Here is a 15,004-nt window from a genome sequence, read left to right as displayed (position 1 = left end):
AAATCGGTAAGAGACATCATAGATCGCACCATATCCAATAAAGTGCGATTACGATGTTCGGAGACACCGTTACGCTGAGGTGTTCCAGGCAGCGTGAGTTGTGAAACGATTCCACATTTCATTAAGTGAGTACCAAATTCATGACTTAAATATTCTCCTCCACGATCTGATTGTAAGAACTTTATCTTTCAGTCACGTTGATTCTCTACCTCATTCTAAAATTCCTTGAACTTTTCAAAGGTCTCAGACTTGTGTTTCATCAAGTAGACATACCCATATCTACTAAAGTTGTCAGTGAGAGTGAGAACATAACGATATCCTCCGCAAGCCTCAACGCTCATTGGACCGCACACATCAGTATGTATGATTTCCACTAAGTTGGTTGCTCGCTCCATTGTTCCGGAGAACGGAGTCTTGGTCATTTTACCCATGAGGCATGGTTCGCATGTGTTAAATGATTCATAATTGAGAGACTCTAAAAGTCCATCAGCATGGAGGTTCTTCATGCGCTTGACACCAATGTGACCAAGGCGGCAGTGCCACAAGTATGTGGGACTATCGTTATCAACTTTACATCTTTTGGTATTCACACTATGAATATGCGTAACATCACGTTCGAGATTCATTAAGAATAAACCATTGACCATCGGGGCATGACCATAAAACATATCTCTCATATAAATAGAACAACCATTATTCTCGGATTTAAATGAGTAGCCATCTCGTATTAAACGAGATCTAGATACAATGTTCATGCTCAAAGCTGGCACTAAATAACAATTATTAAGGTTTAAAACTAACCCCGTAGGTAAATGTAGAGGTAGCGTGCCGACGGCGATCACATCGACTCTGGATCCATTCCCGACGCGCATCGTCACGTCGTCCTTCGCCAGTCTCCGCTTATTCCGCAACTCCTGCTTTGAGTTACAAATATGAGCAACGGCACCGGTATCAAATACCCAGGAGCTACTGCGAGCACTGGTAAGGTACACATCAATTACATGTATATCACATATACCTTTAGTGTTGCCGGCCTTCTTGTCCGCTAAGTATTTGGGGCAGTTCCGCTTCCAGTGACCATTCCCTTTGCAATAAAAGTACTCAGTATCAGGCTTGGGTCCATTCTTTGACTTCTTCCCGGCAGCTGGCTTACCGGGCGCGGCAACTTCCTTGCCGTCCTTCTTGAAGTTCTTCTTACCCTTGCCTTTCTTGAACTTAGTGGTTTTATTCACCATCAACACTTGATGTTCCTTTTTGATCTCTACCTCTGCTGATTTCAGCATTGAATATACTTCAGGAATGGTCTTTTCCATCCCCTGCATATTGAAGTTCATCACAACGCTCTTGTAGCTCGGTGGAAGCGATTGAAGGATTCTGTCAATAACCGCGTCATCCGGGAGATTAACTCCCAGCTGAGTCAAGCGGTTGTGCAACCCAGACATTTTGAGTATGTGCTCACCGACAGAACTATTTTCCTCCATCTTACAGCTAAAGAACTTGTCGGGGACTTCATATCTCTCGACCCGGGCATGAGCTTGGAAAACCATTTTCAGCTCTTCGAACATCTCATATTCTCCGTGTTGCTCAAAACGCTTTTGGAGCCCTGGTTCTAAGCTGTAAAGCATGCCGCACTGAACGAGGGAGTAATCATCAGCACGAGACTGCCAAGCGTTCATGACGTCTTGGTTCTCTGGGATGGGAGCTTCACCTACTGGTGCTTCTAAGACATAATCTTTCTTTGCAGCTATGAGGATGATCCTTAGGTTCCGGAACTAGTCCGTATAGTTGCTGCCATCATCTTTCAGCTTGGTTTTCTCTAGGAATGCGTTGAAGTTGAGGTGGACATGTGCGTTGGCCAGTTGATCTACAAGACATATTTGCAAAGGTTTTTAGACTAAGTTCATGATAGTTAAGTTCATCTAATCAAATTATTTAATGAACTCCCACTCAGATTAGACATCCCTCTAGTCATCTAAGTGATACATGATCCGAGTCGACTAGGCCGTTTCCGATCATCACGTGAGACGGACTAGTCATCATTCGTGAACATCTCCATGTTGATCGTATCTTCCATACGACTCATGTTCGACCTTTCGCTCTCTTGTGTTCCGAGGCCATGTCTGTACATGCTAGGCTCGTCAAGTTAACCTAAGTGTTTTGCATGTGTAAATCTGTCTTACACCCGTTGTATGTGAATGTTAGAATCTATCACACCCGATCATCACGTGGTACTTCAAAACGACGAACTTTCACAACGGTGCACAGTTAGGGGGAACACTTTCTTGAAATTATTATGAGGGATCATCTTATTTACTACCGTTGTTCTAAGTAAACAAGATGCATAAACATAATAAACATCACATGCAATTAAATAGTGACATGATATGGCCAATATCAATAGCTCCTTTGATCTCCATCTTCGGGGCTCCATGATCATCTTCATCACCGGCATGACACCATGATCTCCATCATCGTGTCTCCATGAAGTTGCTCACCAACTATTACTTCTACTACTATGGCTAACGGTTTAGCAATAAAGTAAAGTAATTACATGGCGTTAAATCATTGACACGCAGGTCATACAATAATTAAAACATCTCCTATGGCTCCTGCCGGTTGTCATACTCATCGACATGCAAGTCGTGATTCCTATTGCAAGAACATGATCTCATACATCACATATATATCATTCATCATTCATCGCAACTTTTTGGCCATATCACATCACAAATCATATGCTGCAAAAACAAGTTAGACGTCCTCTAATTGTTGTTGCATGTTTTACGTGACTGCAATAAGGTTCTAGCAAGAACGTTTTCTTACCTACGTAAAAGCCACAACGTGATTTGTCAACTTCTATTTACCCTTCATAAGGACCCTTTTCATCAAATCCTCTCCAACTAAAGTGGGAGAGACAGACACCTGCTAGCCACCTTATGCAACTAGTGCATGTCAGTCGGTGGAACCTGTCTCACGTAAGCGTATGTGTAAGGTCGGTCTGGGCCGCCTCATCCCACAATACCGCTGAAGCAAAATAAGACTAGTAGTGGCAAGAAAGTTGACAACATCTACGCCCACAACAAATTTGTGTTCTACTCGTGCAAAGAGAACTACGCATAGACCTAGCTTTGATACCACTATTGGGGAACGTTGCATAAAATAAATAATTTCCTACGGTTTCACCAAGATCAATCTATGAGTTCATCTAGCAACGAGAGAGAGAGGAGTGAATCTACATACCCTTGTAGATCGAGCGGAAGCATTCAAGAGAACGGGGTTGAGGGAGTTGTACTCGTCGTGATCCAAATCACCAGAGATCCTAGCGCCGAACGGACGGCACCTCCGTGTTCAACACATGTATGGTTGGGAAGACGTCTCCTCCTTCTTGATCCAGCAAGGGGGAAGGAGAGGTTGATTAAGATCCAGCAGCATGACGGCGTGGTGGTGGATGCAGCAGCAATCTCGGCAGGGCTTCGCCAAGCTTCTGCGAGAGGGAGAGGTGTAGCAAGGGGAGAGGGAGGCGCCAAGAGCATGGGTGCGGCTGCCCTCCCTCACCCCCTCTATATATATAGGGCCCCTAGGGGGGCGCCGGCCCTAGGAGATGGGATCTCCTAGGGGGGCGCCGGCCCTAGGAGATGGGATCTCCTAGGGGGGGGCAGCGGCCAAGGGGGTGGCTTGCCCCCCAAGGCAAGTGGAGGCGCCCCCCACCCCTAGGGTTTCCAACCCTAGGCGCAGGGGGGGCCAAGGGGGGCGCACCAGCCCACCAAGGGCTGGTTCCCCTCCCACTTCAGCCCATGGGGCCCTCCGGGATAGGTGGCCCCACCCGATGGACCCCCGGGACCCTTCCGGTGATCCCTGTACAATGTCGGTGACCCCCAAAACTTTCCCGATGGCCGAAACCTGACTTCCTATATATAATTCTTTACCTCTGGACCATTCCGGAACTCCTCGTGACATCCGGGATCTTATTCGGGACTCTGAACAACTTTTGGTTTACTGCGTACTCATATCTCAACAACCCTAGTGTGGAGGATATAGCTAGTGAGTATAAACCGGCCAGGAGGGTTCGGTTGACCCTTGACTGTGTTAAAGCCCATGAAGATCCGGAAGATGGCGCTTAGCTAAAGGAAGCATAGAATGCCGAAGCCCAAAGGCGGATTAGGGCCCATAGTGGTAAACCGCCATGACTATGTAAACTTGTAGTATAAGTTATGAAAGGAGACCCCGAGCCAGACACTTTGTATGAGTCGGCCTCGGGGCTCTGTAAACTGGCCGGGCGTCAACCTGTGTATATAAAGGGACGACCCGACGGCGGTTTAGGGACAATAGACAACAACTCGAGACTCAGGCAAGCATATTCCGCTCCCTGATCATCGAAACCCAATCAATCCCATCACAAACTAGACATAGGCTTTTACCTTCATCGATGGGGCCGAACTAGTATAACTCCCGTGTCCCTTGTCCAGTTTAACCCCTTCAAGCTAACCTATTGCGATGGCTCCCTGACTAAGTCCTTTCACGAGGACATCTGACGTGATAATTCCACGACAGTTGGCGCCCACCGTGGGGCTATCGCAAGATGGTGTCGAGTTCTTGAAGGGCTGCTCTGAAGGGCTTAAGGGGTACGTGATCGGCCGGATGACCAAAAGTCGTCGCAACAAGCTTTACATTCACGACAAAGGATGGGGCCCCGAGGCCGGCTCAATCGAGTACGGGTACCGGGTCCCCTTCAGCGGAATTCATGTCTTCATTGGCAAGATCGGCGAACCAGGCCCTGAGCCGGACATCTACACCGACCTCGTCGAGACGGCTCAGCGTGCAAGTCCACCTCGGGTTACGCCCGCCGTGAAGCGTGCGTTCGTAGGATGTGTCCATGGGATCGGATCTGAACCGATGTCTGAGGGCGACACGGTGGTATATTGACGGCGAGTCATCCACTGGCGAAACCGAGTCCTTGTACCAGATTCATGACGGTATGCCCGAGGAATATTCCGATGGCAACAGTATTCTGGACCTCCCTGAAGCACCGAGCTGGGTTGCTATTTACATGGCCGGCACGCAACCTGTGTTACAGTATTCATCGACCATAGCAGTGACTACCGGATCAGCGGCTGCGGCAGGTACCTCGGCGTGCCGGCCGCGCAGGTTCTCTCCGGTTTAATGGACGCCTGGGCAACCTTGTTAACCGCGACAGTCACCCCGGATACGCAGGATCGGCACAATGCGGAAGTTGCAAGGTTGAAGGAGCAGATTGTGCAGGCTAAGGCAGACCTGGAGGCTGAGGATAATAGGATGGCTGAGGAACAGGCCGCTTTGAATGCTCAAGCACAGCAGATACAAGCACAGAATTACCGGCTCATGCTGGACCGGACCGCGTCAGAGGTGTTACGAAGGAAGTATCGGTCACGCCTGCCACCGGTTTACAAAGGGTTAAATCTCTTTCAGACCCCAGGCGCTGGGCCAAGCAATCCGGAGGCCGCGGACCGAGCCGAAGCGCCGAGGATCGCCCCGGATCAGCCACGGGCAACGGAGCTACCCCGACAGACAGTTAACCTGCCACAGTATGTGCCTACACCATCGGGTCACTTTTTGAGCCCCCTGGATAACATGATTGCTGCAGCTTCACGCTTGGCAGCCATTCCAATGGAAGGAGATTCAATAGAGGCATTTGAGACACGGCGGGCGAGAGATCTTCTTCAAACTGCCGTAGTGCAGCAACAGGCTTATTCATATAGCCGGGATAGGATCCATTCAACCCCCCGTCCGAGCCCAAGTTATAGCAGGGGGATGGACGAACCAGAGGTGTCTAGCAGCGCGCGGCGTCGCAATGCTCAGGAGGTAGTGGACCATGGCAGGGCTCGAAGGGATGGCGCTTTGGATCGTTATCAAACCGCCCCGGTTCAGCCAACAGTGTTGGTTGACAGAGGCACCGGGCTTGCTTTCAGTTCCTGGGGAGTACCGTGCCTTATTCCGGCTATCCGTAACGTGCGTCTGCCCAAGGATTTCAAGGGACCGCGCAAGGTGCCTAACTATATGGCGGATCAGCCACCTGAGGCATGGGTCGAGACTTATGAGATGGCAATGGAGATGCTGGATGTGGATTAAGCAACTTGTGCAAAGTACTTCACAATGATGTTGGAAGGACGAGCCCGCACGTGGTTGAAAAATCTGCCAGCTAATTCCATTGAGGCATGGGATCAATTGAAGGCCCGGTTTATAGCCAATTTTAAAGATACATGCAAACATCCCATGTCCATTATAGATCTGGATGCTTGTGTTCAGGGTGAGAACGAGTCCACAACTCATTGCGTGCGCCGGGTCTCAGAAGTTTTGCACTCGTCCAACCAAATTAACGCTGGCAAAGCGTTCATCACGCTGGAGTGTAATTGCCGGTTTAAATCACTGAAGGAGAAGTTGGGACGGCTCAAGCGCCACTGCAACGACCTGGGAACCCTCATGGCAGCCTTGGTAAAATACGCCGATTCTGATAATACCTAGGATCCTGATTCTGATAATGAGAAACCGGAGAAGGGAAAGAGGAATGGTGGTGCGAAGGGACAACAGCACAACCAGGGAGGCCATGGGAATAATGGTAAGCGTAAAGCGGATTCAGATTTTGTGGCTAATGCTAATGTGCAGCGTCGTAGGAGTAAACCGCCCCAGCGTGGTGGGACGATGAATCTGGAGTGCTTGTTGAATCAGCCCTGTCCGAAGCATGTAACCAAAGAAGTCCCAGCAACACATCTCTGGAAAGATTGCAACATCATGAAGGAGTTCAAAAATTCTGACCTCTTCCGGTATGATCAGGGCCCGTCGGGCGGTTCAGGTCCAGATTTTCATGGTGGTGGCGGTTCAGGCTCTGGGTTTCAGAATAATCATAGTAACCAGAACAACCAAGGTGGTAATAACCAGCAGAGTAGTCAAGGGAATCAGCAGCAGTCGGGTTACCAGAGTCACCCGAAGCAGCTGAATGGTGGACAATATCATGTATTCACCACTAGTCTGTGCAAGCATGATCTGAAGCTGCATAAGAGGGCAGTCAATGCGGTTGAACCGGCAGTTCCACGCTATCTGCGATGGTCGGAACAGCCTATCGTGTGGAGTAGGGATGATCATCCGCCCCGGGTTGATAATCCGGGTCAGCTAACTCTGGTGGTGGCACCTCAGGTGGGAGGTTACAAGTTCACCAAAGTACTCATGGATGGAGGAAGCAGTATTAATATTCTGTATTATGAGACATTCCGCCGAATGGGGTTGAAAGATAAGAATCTTAAACCGTCCAATACTGTTTTTCATGGTGTGGTACCAGGAAAGTCGGCATATCCAGTGGGCAAGATTGCCTTGGAAGTTGTGTTTGGGGATGAGCATGATTCCCGGTCTGAGACAATGACTTTTGAGGTGGTGAGAATCCAGAGCCCGTATCACGCACTGTTTGGGCGACCGGCTTATGCAAAATTCATGGCCAGACCTTGTTATATTTACTTGAAGATCAAGATGCCGGGTCACAAAGGAACCATCACGGTTCATGGAAGTCGGAAAATCGCTTTGGATTGCGAAGAGAGATATGTGGCTTATGCTGAGTCGGTTTGTGCTATAGAGGAGTTAAAGTTTTACAAGGAGAACGTTGATCCGGCAGATATGACCCCTCTGAAGAAGCCCACCACTGAGCATGACCCAACCCTACATTTCAAACCGGCTGATGAGACAAAGCTTGTTGACTTTGTACCTGGCGGTTCGTCCAAGCAGTTCAGCATCAGCACCAATCTGGATCCAGAATAGGAAATCACACTCATCGAGTTCATCTGTGAGAACCTGGACATTTTTGCATGGAAGCCTTCTGACATGCCAGGTGTACCGAGGGAACTTGCTGAGCACACTCTTAATATTGATCCGAAGTTTAAACCGGTCAAGCAATTTCTTCGTCGCTTTAATGAAGAGAGACGCAAGGCAATTGGGGAGGAGGTAGTCCGGCTGTTGGCTGCTGGGTTTATCGTTGAAGTGTTTCATCCTTAATGGTTGGCTAATCCGGTGCTGGTTCTTAAGAAAAACGGGACTTGGCGTATGTGTGTGGACTACACAGACTTAAATAAGGCTTGCCCGGCCGATCCTTTTGCTCTCCCCCGTATTGATCAGATCATTGATGCGACGGCGGGTTGTGAGCGCCTGAGTTTTTTGGATGCTTACTCAGGGTACCATCAGATCAAAATGGCAGTTAAGGACCAGGAGAAGACATCTTTCATCACTCCCTTTGGAGCCTTCTGCTATGTTTCTATGCCCTTTGGGCTCAAGAGTGCTCAGGCAACTTATCAGCGTTGTGTGCAAAATTGTCTTCACACGCAGATTGGGCGTAATGTTCATGCCTATGTGGATGACATTGTGGTGAAATCCAGGGAAAAGGAGACATTGATAGCTGATCTCAAGGAGACGTTTGACAACCTCCGGATTTAGAAGATGATGCTTAACCCGGATAAGTGTGACTTTGGTGTTCCGGCAGGCAAGCTGCTCGGTTTTCTTGTGTCTAACAAGGGCATTGAGGCTAATCCGGAAAAGATCAAGGCAATCACATCCTTGGCTAAACCGACATGTATCAATGATGTTCAGCGTCTCGCAGGCCGGATTGCAGCCCTCAGCCGATTTATCAGTCCTCTGGGTGAGAAGGCCATTCCCTTGTATCAGATGCTGAAGAAGACGGATGATTTCGTCTGGAGTGATGCGGCCAATACGGCCTTTGAGGAGTTAAAACGGCAGTTGATTGAACCGCCAGTTCTCGCAGCCCCAGTTGATCATGAGCCTTTACTATTATATGTGGCTGCTAATGCCAGAGCGGTCAGTGTGGCAATTGTGGTAGAGCGTAAAGAGGCTGTGAAGCAGTATCCGGTTCAACGACCAGTATACTACATCAGTGAAGTTCTGATCGAATCAAAGCAACGCTATCCGCATTGGCAGAAGTTGGTGTATGGGGTTTTTATGGCCAGCCGAAAGCTCAAGCAATATTTTCAAGGACACCCCATCACAATGGTTAGTTCTGCTCCCTTGGGCCATATCATCCAAAACAGAGAAGCAACTGGCCAGGTTGCCAAGTGGGCAATTGAGCTTGGTCCACATGGTTTGAAATATGTACCTCGAACAACCATCAAGTCTCAGGCTCTAGTGGACTTTATCAATGATTGGACCGAGTTGCAAGCACCGGAAGAGAAGCCGGATAATACGTACTGGACTAATCATTTCGATGGATCAAGGCAGTTGGAAGGCTCGGGGGCTAGAGTTGTCCTAACTTCCCCTCGCGGTGATAAAATTTGCTATGTCCTCCGTTTGATGTTTCCTTGTACTAACAATGCAGCTGAGTATGAAGCTCTACTTCATGGTCTCCGTGTAGCTAAAGAGATGAACTTAACTCGAGTTCGTTGTTTCGGAGATTCTGATCTAGTGGCTCAACAAGTTTCTGGTACTTGGGATTGTAAGGATCCACTCATGGCGGCTTACAGGCGTGAGGTAGATATTGTGGCGGGTCACTTCAAAGGTTACCAGGTGGAGCATATTGATCGGCGCACAAACGAAGCGGCAGACGCTTTGAGTCGACTTGGATCTCAATGTAAACCGGTACCTCCTAACACCTTTTTAGATATCTTGCATAACCCGTCTGTTAAATTGCCAACAGAAGAGGATCTGGCTGTTCCTGATCCGGAGGCACAGCTGGTGGCCGCTTTACACATCGTTCCGGATTGGACGGTTCCATATCTAGCATATATGAGCCGGGGTGAGCTACCAAATGATCAAGTCCTGGCTCGACAGATAGTCCGGCGCTCTAAGTCCATGGTTATTCACAATGGCGAGTTGCACCGCTGTAGCGTTTCAGGCGTATTTCAGCGTTGTGTTTCGCCGGAGGAAGGCCAAGCGATCCTCCGGGAAATTCATGAAGGGGATTGTGGTCATCATGCCGGTTCAAAGTCCCTGGTTGCAAAAGCTTTTCGTCACGGGTTTTACTGGTTGACAGCTCATGCTGATGCGGAGGATCTGGTAAAGCGATGTGATGCTTGTCAAAATGTTTCACACAGAGCTCATGTTTCGGCTCAGGAGCTACGGATGATTCCCATCACTTGGCCTTTTGCTACTTGGGGTCTTGATATGGTGGGACCCTTTAAATGTTCCCGGGACAAGAAGACCCACCTGTTGGTGGCAGTTGATAAATTCACCAAGTGGGTTGAAGCGGAGCTTGTTAGCAACTGTGATGCAGCTACGGCGGTTCAATTTCTCAAGAAGATTATTTTCCGTTTTGTCTACCCACACAGCATTATCACGGATAATGGTACTAACCTCTCCAAAGGTGAGATGGAGGATTTCTGTCAGAGAGAGCACATCCGGCTTGACCTAGCATCTGTGGCGCACCCTCAATCCAACGGTCAAGCAGAGCGAGCTAATCAAGAAATCTTAAAGGGTCTTAAACCCCGGCTCATGATTCCCTTGAAGCGGACGCCGGGTTGTTGGGTGGAAGAATTACCTTCTGTGTTGTGGAGCATCAACACCACCCCCAATCGATCAACAGGATACACGCCTTTCTTTATGGTCTACGGGGCAGAGGCGGTTCTCCCAAGTGATATACGTCATGATTCGCCCCGGGTTGCTAATTATGTTAAAGCGGACAACGAGCAAGCCCACCAAGAGGCACTGGATTTGCTAGATGAGAAGCGGGATATGGCTTTGGCACGCTCGGCGGTTTATCAACAAGACCTGCGGTGTTATCACAGCCGCCGGGTTAGGACAAGAGCCTTTCAAGAAGGTGACTTGGTGCTCCGGCTTATCCAGGATTAGACCGGCATACACAAATTATCCCCGCCTTGGGAAGGACCCTTTGTGGTCACCAAAAATCTGCACAACGTATCATACTACCTCATTGACGTTCGAGATGACTCACGCAAATCTGAGGAGGAGACCCGGCAGCCCTGGAACATAGCTCTCCTCCGGCCTTACTACACTTGAGCCAGAGGCTCTTTTTTATGTACATATTTTGACAATGTATATATTATCATCAATAAATAAATCAGCATCCTTGCTTTGAAGCAGGGCCTCTGCTATTTTTTCTCAAATATTCTTTGAACTACATGGGGGTTTCAGCTGACAAAGCAGAGTATTACCCGTTAAACCGGCTATCATGCCACAAAGCTTGGGAGCTTCACACCCAAAGGGCCAAAGAGAGTTTTCAATGCTATGCACAACTCAAACATAGGCACCTAATGAGCATAGCTCATCACGCCACAAAGCTTGGGAGCTTCACACCCAAAGGGCCAAAGAGAGTTTCGATGCTATGCACAACTCAAACATAGGCACCTAATGAGCACAGCTCATCATGTTACTTGGGGGCTCCTTGGTCCAATACCAAGAAGTCTGAATGGACCCTTGTAGCTGGGTATCGACCCATGGCTTGGAAGCCTGGTACATTTACCTAAAACCCCGGGTTAACCAGCCTTCATCAAGTAAGACACTCCTATCCAGGTCATCCTGGCATGGCCCTCTGAACGTTTGACAGTTACTCTCCTTGAGACCCTACACTTGTCAAATTTAAAACGGTGATTGGTTAGTTGGAGGTTCTTAAAAGGCTTGGTTAAATGGTTCAACTCAGTGGCCTGGCAGCCCACAAAAAGCCTCGCATTTGGGCCTGGCAGCCCCCAAAAAGCTTCGACTACACGGTTTTCATTTGAGTTTTGGCTGCATTTTATGTTAAACTGATTTTTCTTGGCTGGATCAGTCATCTTCTTTGCCCGGTATTCCTTAAACCGGCTTGGTTTGTAACTACACATTGACAGACCTTCATTTTAAACCGGAGTTTCTTAACCCGGCTTGGCGTTGACTTCCTGTCAACAGCCCGGATCATCTGGCGTGAATCATCACCTGGTATGACTTAATCTACGACATCAGAAAATGATGGAGATACAAATAATTCGGATTTGGGTTTTTTCACCCTTATCACAATTCAAGTTGGCCAGCCAACTAACCAGGGATCTTATATTACCGGTATGTATAATTTCATATTTTTATAATTTGATTATCAATCAGGCCTATTTTGGGCATTATGACCCGTCCGCGCGGTAAACTGCCAGGACCCTTTGTCTTTTTATGAATACAGGAATTGCATATTATGATACTTGGAAAAAAATTGACATTGATATGGCAGATCCACGCAAAATATCTCTTGCACGATGGCAGCAGATCATCATAAGTTTTTTGCTATCCTATTACACGGCACTCCAAGGCCCAAAATATGGAATTATTCATGGATCGTTCCTGATATATCAACCACCTTGACGGATTAAGCTTCATCACCGGGTTGACGTGAGGTAGATGGGTCATCTGGCGTCGGTTCAGCCTCCTCCTCATCCAATGGCTGGAAGTCATTGGTGGTCCAATCAATCCGGGTCAAGGCCTGAAAGACAGCCTCTTCACTTATAAGCTCAGCCGGATCAACGTCAGGGCGTAAGTGTGCTTACGGATTGGTGGAATGAGGTTCTGCACTTCAGGAATCACAGCTTCAACCTGTTTGTTGTTTGCATCATAGAAAGATCGGTGAACCGTCAGGTTTGCCTCTTCTGCTACTTGACTCGCCAAAGGACGCATCTCCCTTGTTATCCGTTTGAGGGCGTCATTGTCAAATTCTTCGCCATTTTCTTGTGCACTTGGGAAGCCTTTGGATATATCAGCCAGATCAAGATCAGCTATCCATGCCTTGGCTCGAGTCAGCGCCAGCAAAGCGCCTGCCCGGGAAGCGGATCGCTTCAGCTCTTCTATTTGCGCTGGCGTCATTGAGAGACGATCCAGTGTATCTTTGATAAGTGTTGGTGCCGCATTATCATATGAAGTTGCGCATATAACCCGTTGAGCGCCGGTATATAACTGTTCAATCAGTGTATATGCCACTTTAAGCTTCTTCCGCATATCAGAACCTAGGTGAGTGATGCGACTCCCTATATCAGTTCAGGAAATACATGTTAAAACGATGAAATTTAAAAGGGATACAACTTTTGGCACCCACTACTTACCAAATATGGCAGAGGTCATGGCATTGATTTGGCGCTTCACTCCAGACAATTCTTCTGCCACCGGTTCAAGAGCCGCTTCAGCAGTCTCCGCCCGCTTCACCAGTCTGGCCTTCTCGGTGTCCCAGTTGGCCCATTCAAACTTAAACCATTCTCTAAGCTACTCCATGGTGGTCAAGGCGGTTTTCAGCTCCTCCTTGGTCTTGGTGGATTCTGTTTGTTGGGTTTCAAGATTTGCTCGAAGATCAGCAATTTGCGAGATTTGTTGATTTATTTCATTCTGCAACAATAAGAGAGCATGTTAATATCTTTTCAAAGTCCCAAGCATATAACCAGTTATACACTCGGCACTTGGGGGCTAATGCGGATCATTTTTTATGCGGGTATTTGAAGTCCCAAGGATTAATACAAGTTTTAATCCTGGCACTTGGGGGCTAATGTGTGTTTGATCAGACATAAAGAAAATTTCACAAGTTACTGCATGAAGTATATGAAGTCCCGCTTTGACTTCTTCAAGACAAACCGGCCCTTGGGGGCTACAATGTACTAAAGGTACAGAACAAGAAGCAATAATGTTTACCTCATAGCGCTCCTTCATCAGATTTACTAAACCGGCTTCAAAGTCGCGGCTTGTACACAGCCGGTTCAGAAAGCCGGAATGAAGATCTTGAGCAGTGAGATCGGTATAAGCGGAAAAAATCAGTCTTCCCTTTCCCCTGGTTCATGGTAGCAAATTCATCCTTAGCAGTGTGCTTTGACAGAGCAACCGGATTACCAGGATTATTATATGCAGTGCCTGTAACAACAACGTCATCATCCTTGGCCGGGCTAGAAGAATCAATATTCTGCACAGGACTTGGTACTTTCGTGGAAGGGCTTGGCAGTTTGATAATTGGACTTGGCGGATCAGCAATTGAGTCCCGTTGTTCCATTGCTGGGCTTGGCGGAGCAGGAAGATGTGAAGTGTCAACTTCTGCAGTCGGTTCAACTTCTGGCAGATTAGCATTACCATCTTGATTCGGCCCAGTAGAGCTGTCCATGGCAACTTCTGGGGGTTCGTCCTGATGCTCGGGCGTCTTTTCCGGATCAAGTTCAATAGTAGGGTCACTGGACTTGGCCTTCTTGCTTAAGCGAGCTTTGGCGCTATAACATCAAAGGTTAGAATATGGTAAACCGACAAATAAAGTTATAAATCAGGTAACACTTACCCAACGACAACTTTGAGAGGAGGCAATTGGGTGGTTGACGAACCGCCAGACGAGCTGGAAGAAGCCTGGTAATTCGGGTCAAACAGATTGAGAGGGCATCGGAAGAAACCTTTTAAAGGATATTGTTTTTCAGGAGAACAAATCACCTCTGGACGGCGTTTCCGGGAGGGTGTATCAGCTAAACCGGATGAAGTGATTTGTTGACCACTATGCCGGGTTGTGCGACGTTCTTCCGCTTGTCGTTTCTTCAAAGAAAATTTTGGATCCAAATGAGCAAGGGAGTGAGATTGTTTTACTTTTCGGACTGTACGGCGAATTCTTTGAACCGGCATAGGATCTGAGTCGGAAGAAAGAAGAATTACCTCAACACGACCCGCATGGCTGGCCTCAACGTCATCCTGAAGAGGGTCATTGTCCATAAGATACACGAAAAAGGAGCCAAGTGAGTCAAGTTCTACCTCAGCATCTGATTCATCCTCCTCCGGCGGATCAGATGATTCGGCGGTTTTCTTCTTTCCAGGCTTCTTGGTGGCCTTGGTTTTTACACGAGGAGCACGGGCCGGTTTAGTCCGTTTCCAGAAAGAGCTGTTGGCCTGGGATTAAGGCAGAGAAAGGTTAGTAGACAGTCAATACGGAAGTAAATCAGTGCAGTATGTACATGAACTTACCGACGACGGTTTATTGGAGACGTAAAACGGAGCCAAACCGGTTTGGCTGCATGCAGCGACCGGTTCATCAAGCATCTTCTTTACACATTCGGTGATTTCA

The sequence above is a fragment of the Triticum aestivum genome, chromosome 5B (assembly GCF_018294505.1).
Source record: "Triticum aestivum cultivar Chinese Spring chromosome 5B, IWGSC CS RefSeq v2.1, whole genome shotgun sequence".
NCBI classification, from domain to species: Eukaryota; Viridiplantae; Streptophyta; class Magnoliopsida; order Poales; family Poaceae; genus Triticum; species Triticum aestivum.
This window is presented reverse-complemented; position numbering follows the sequence as displayed.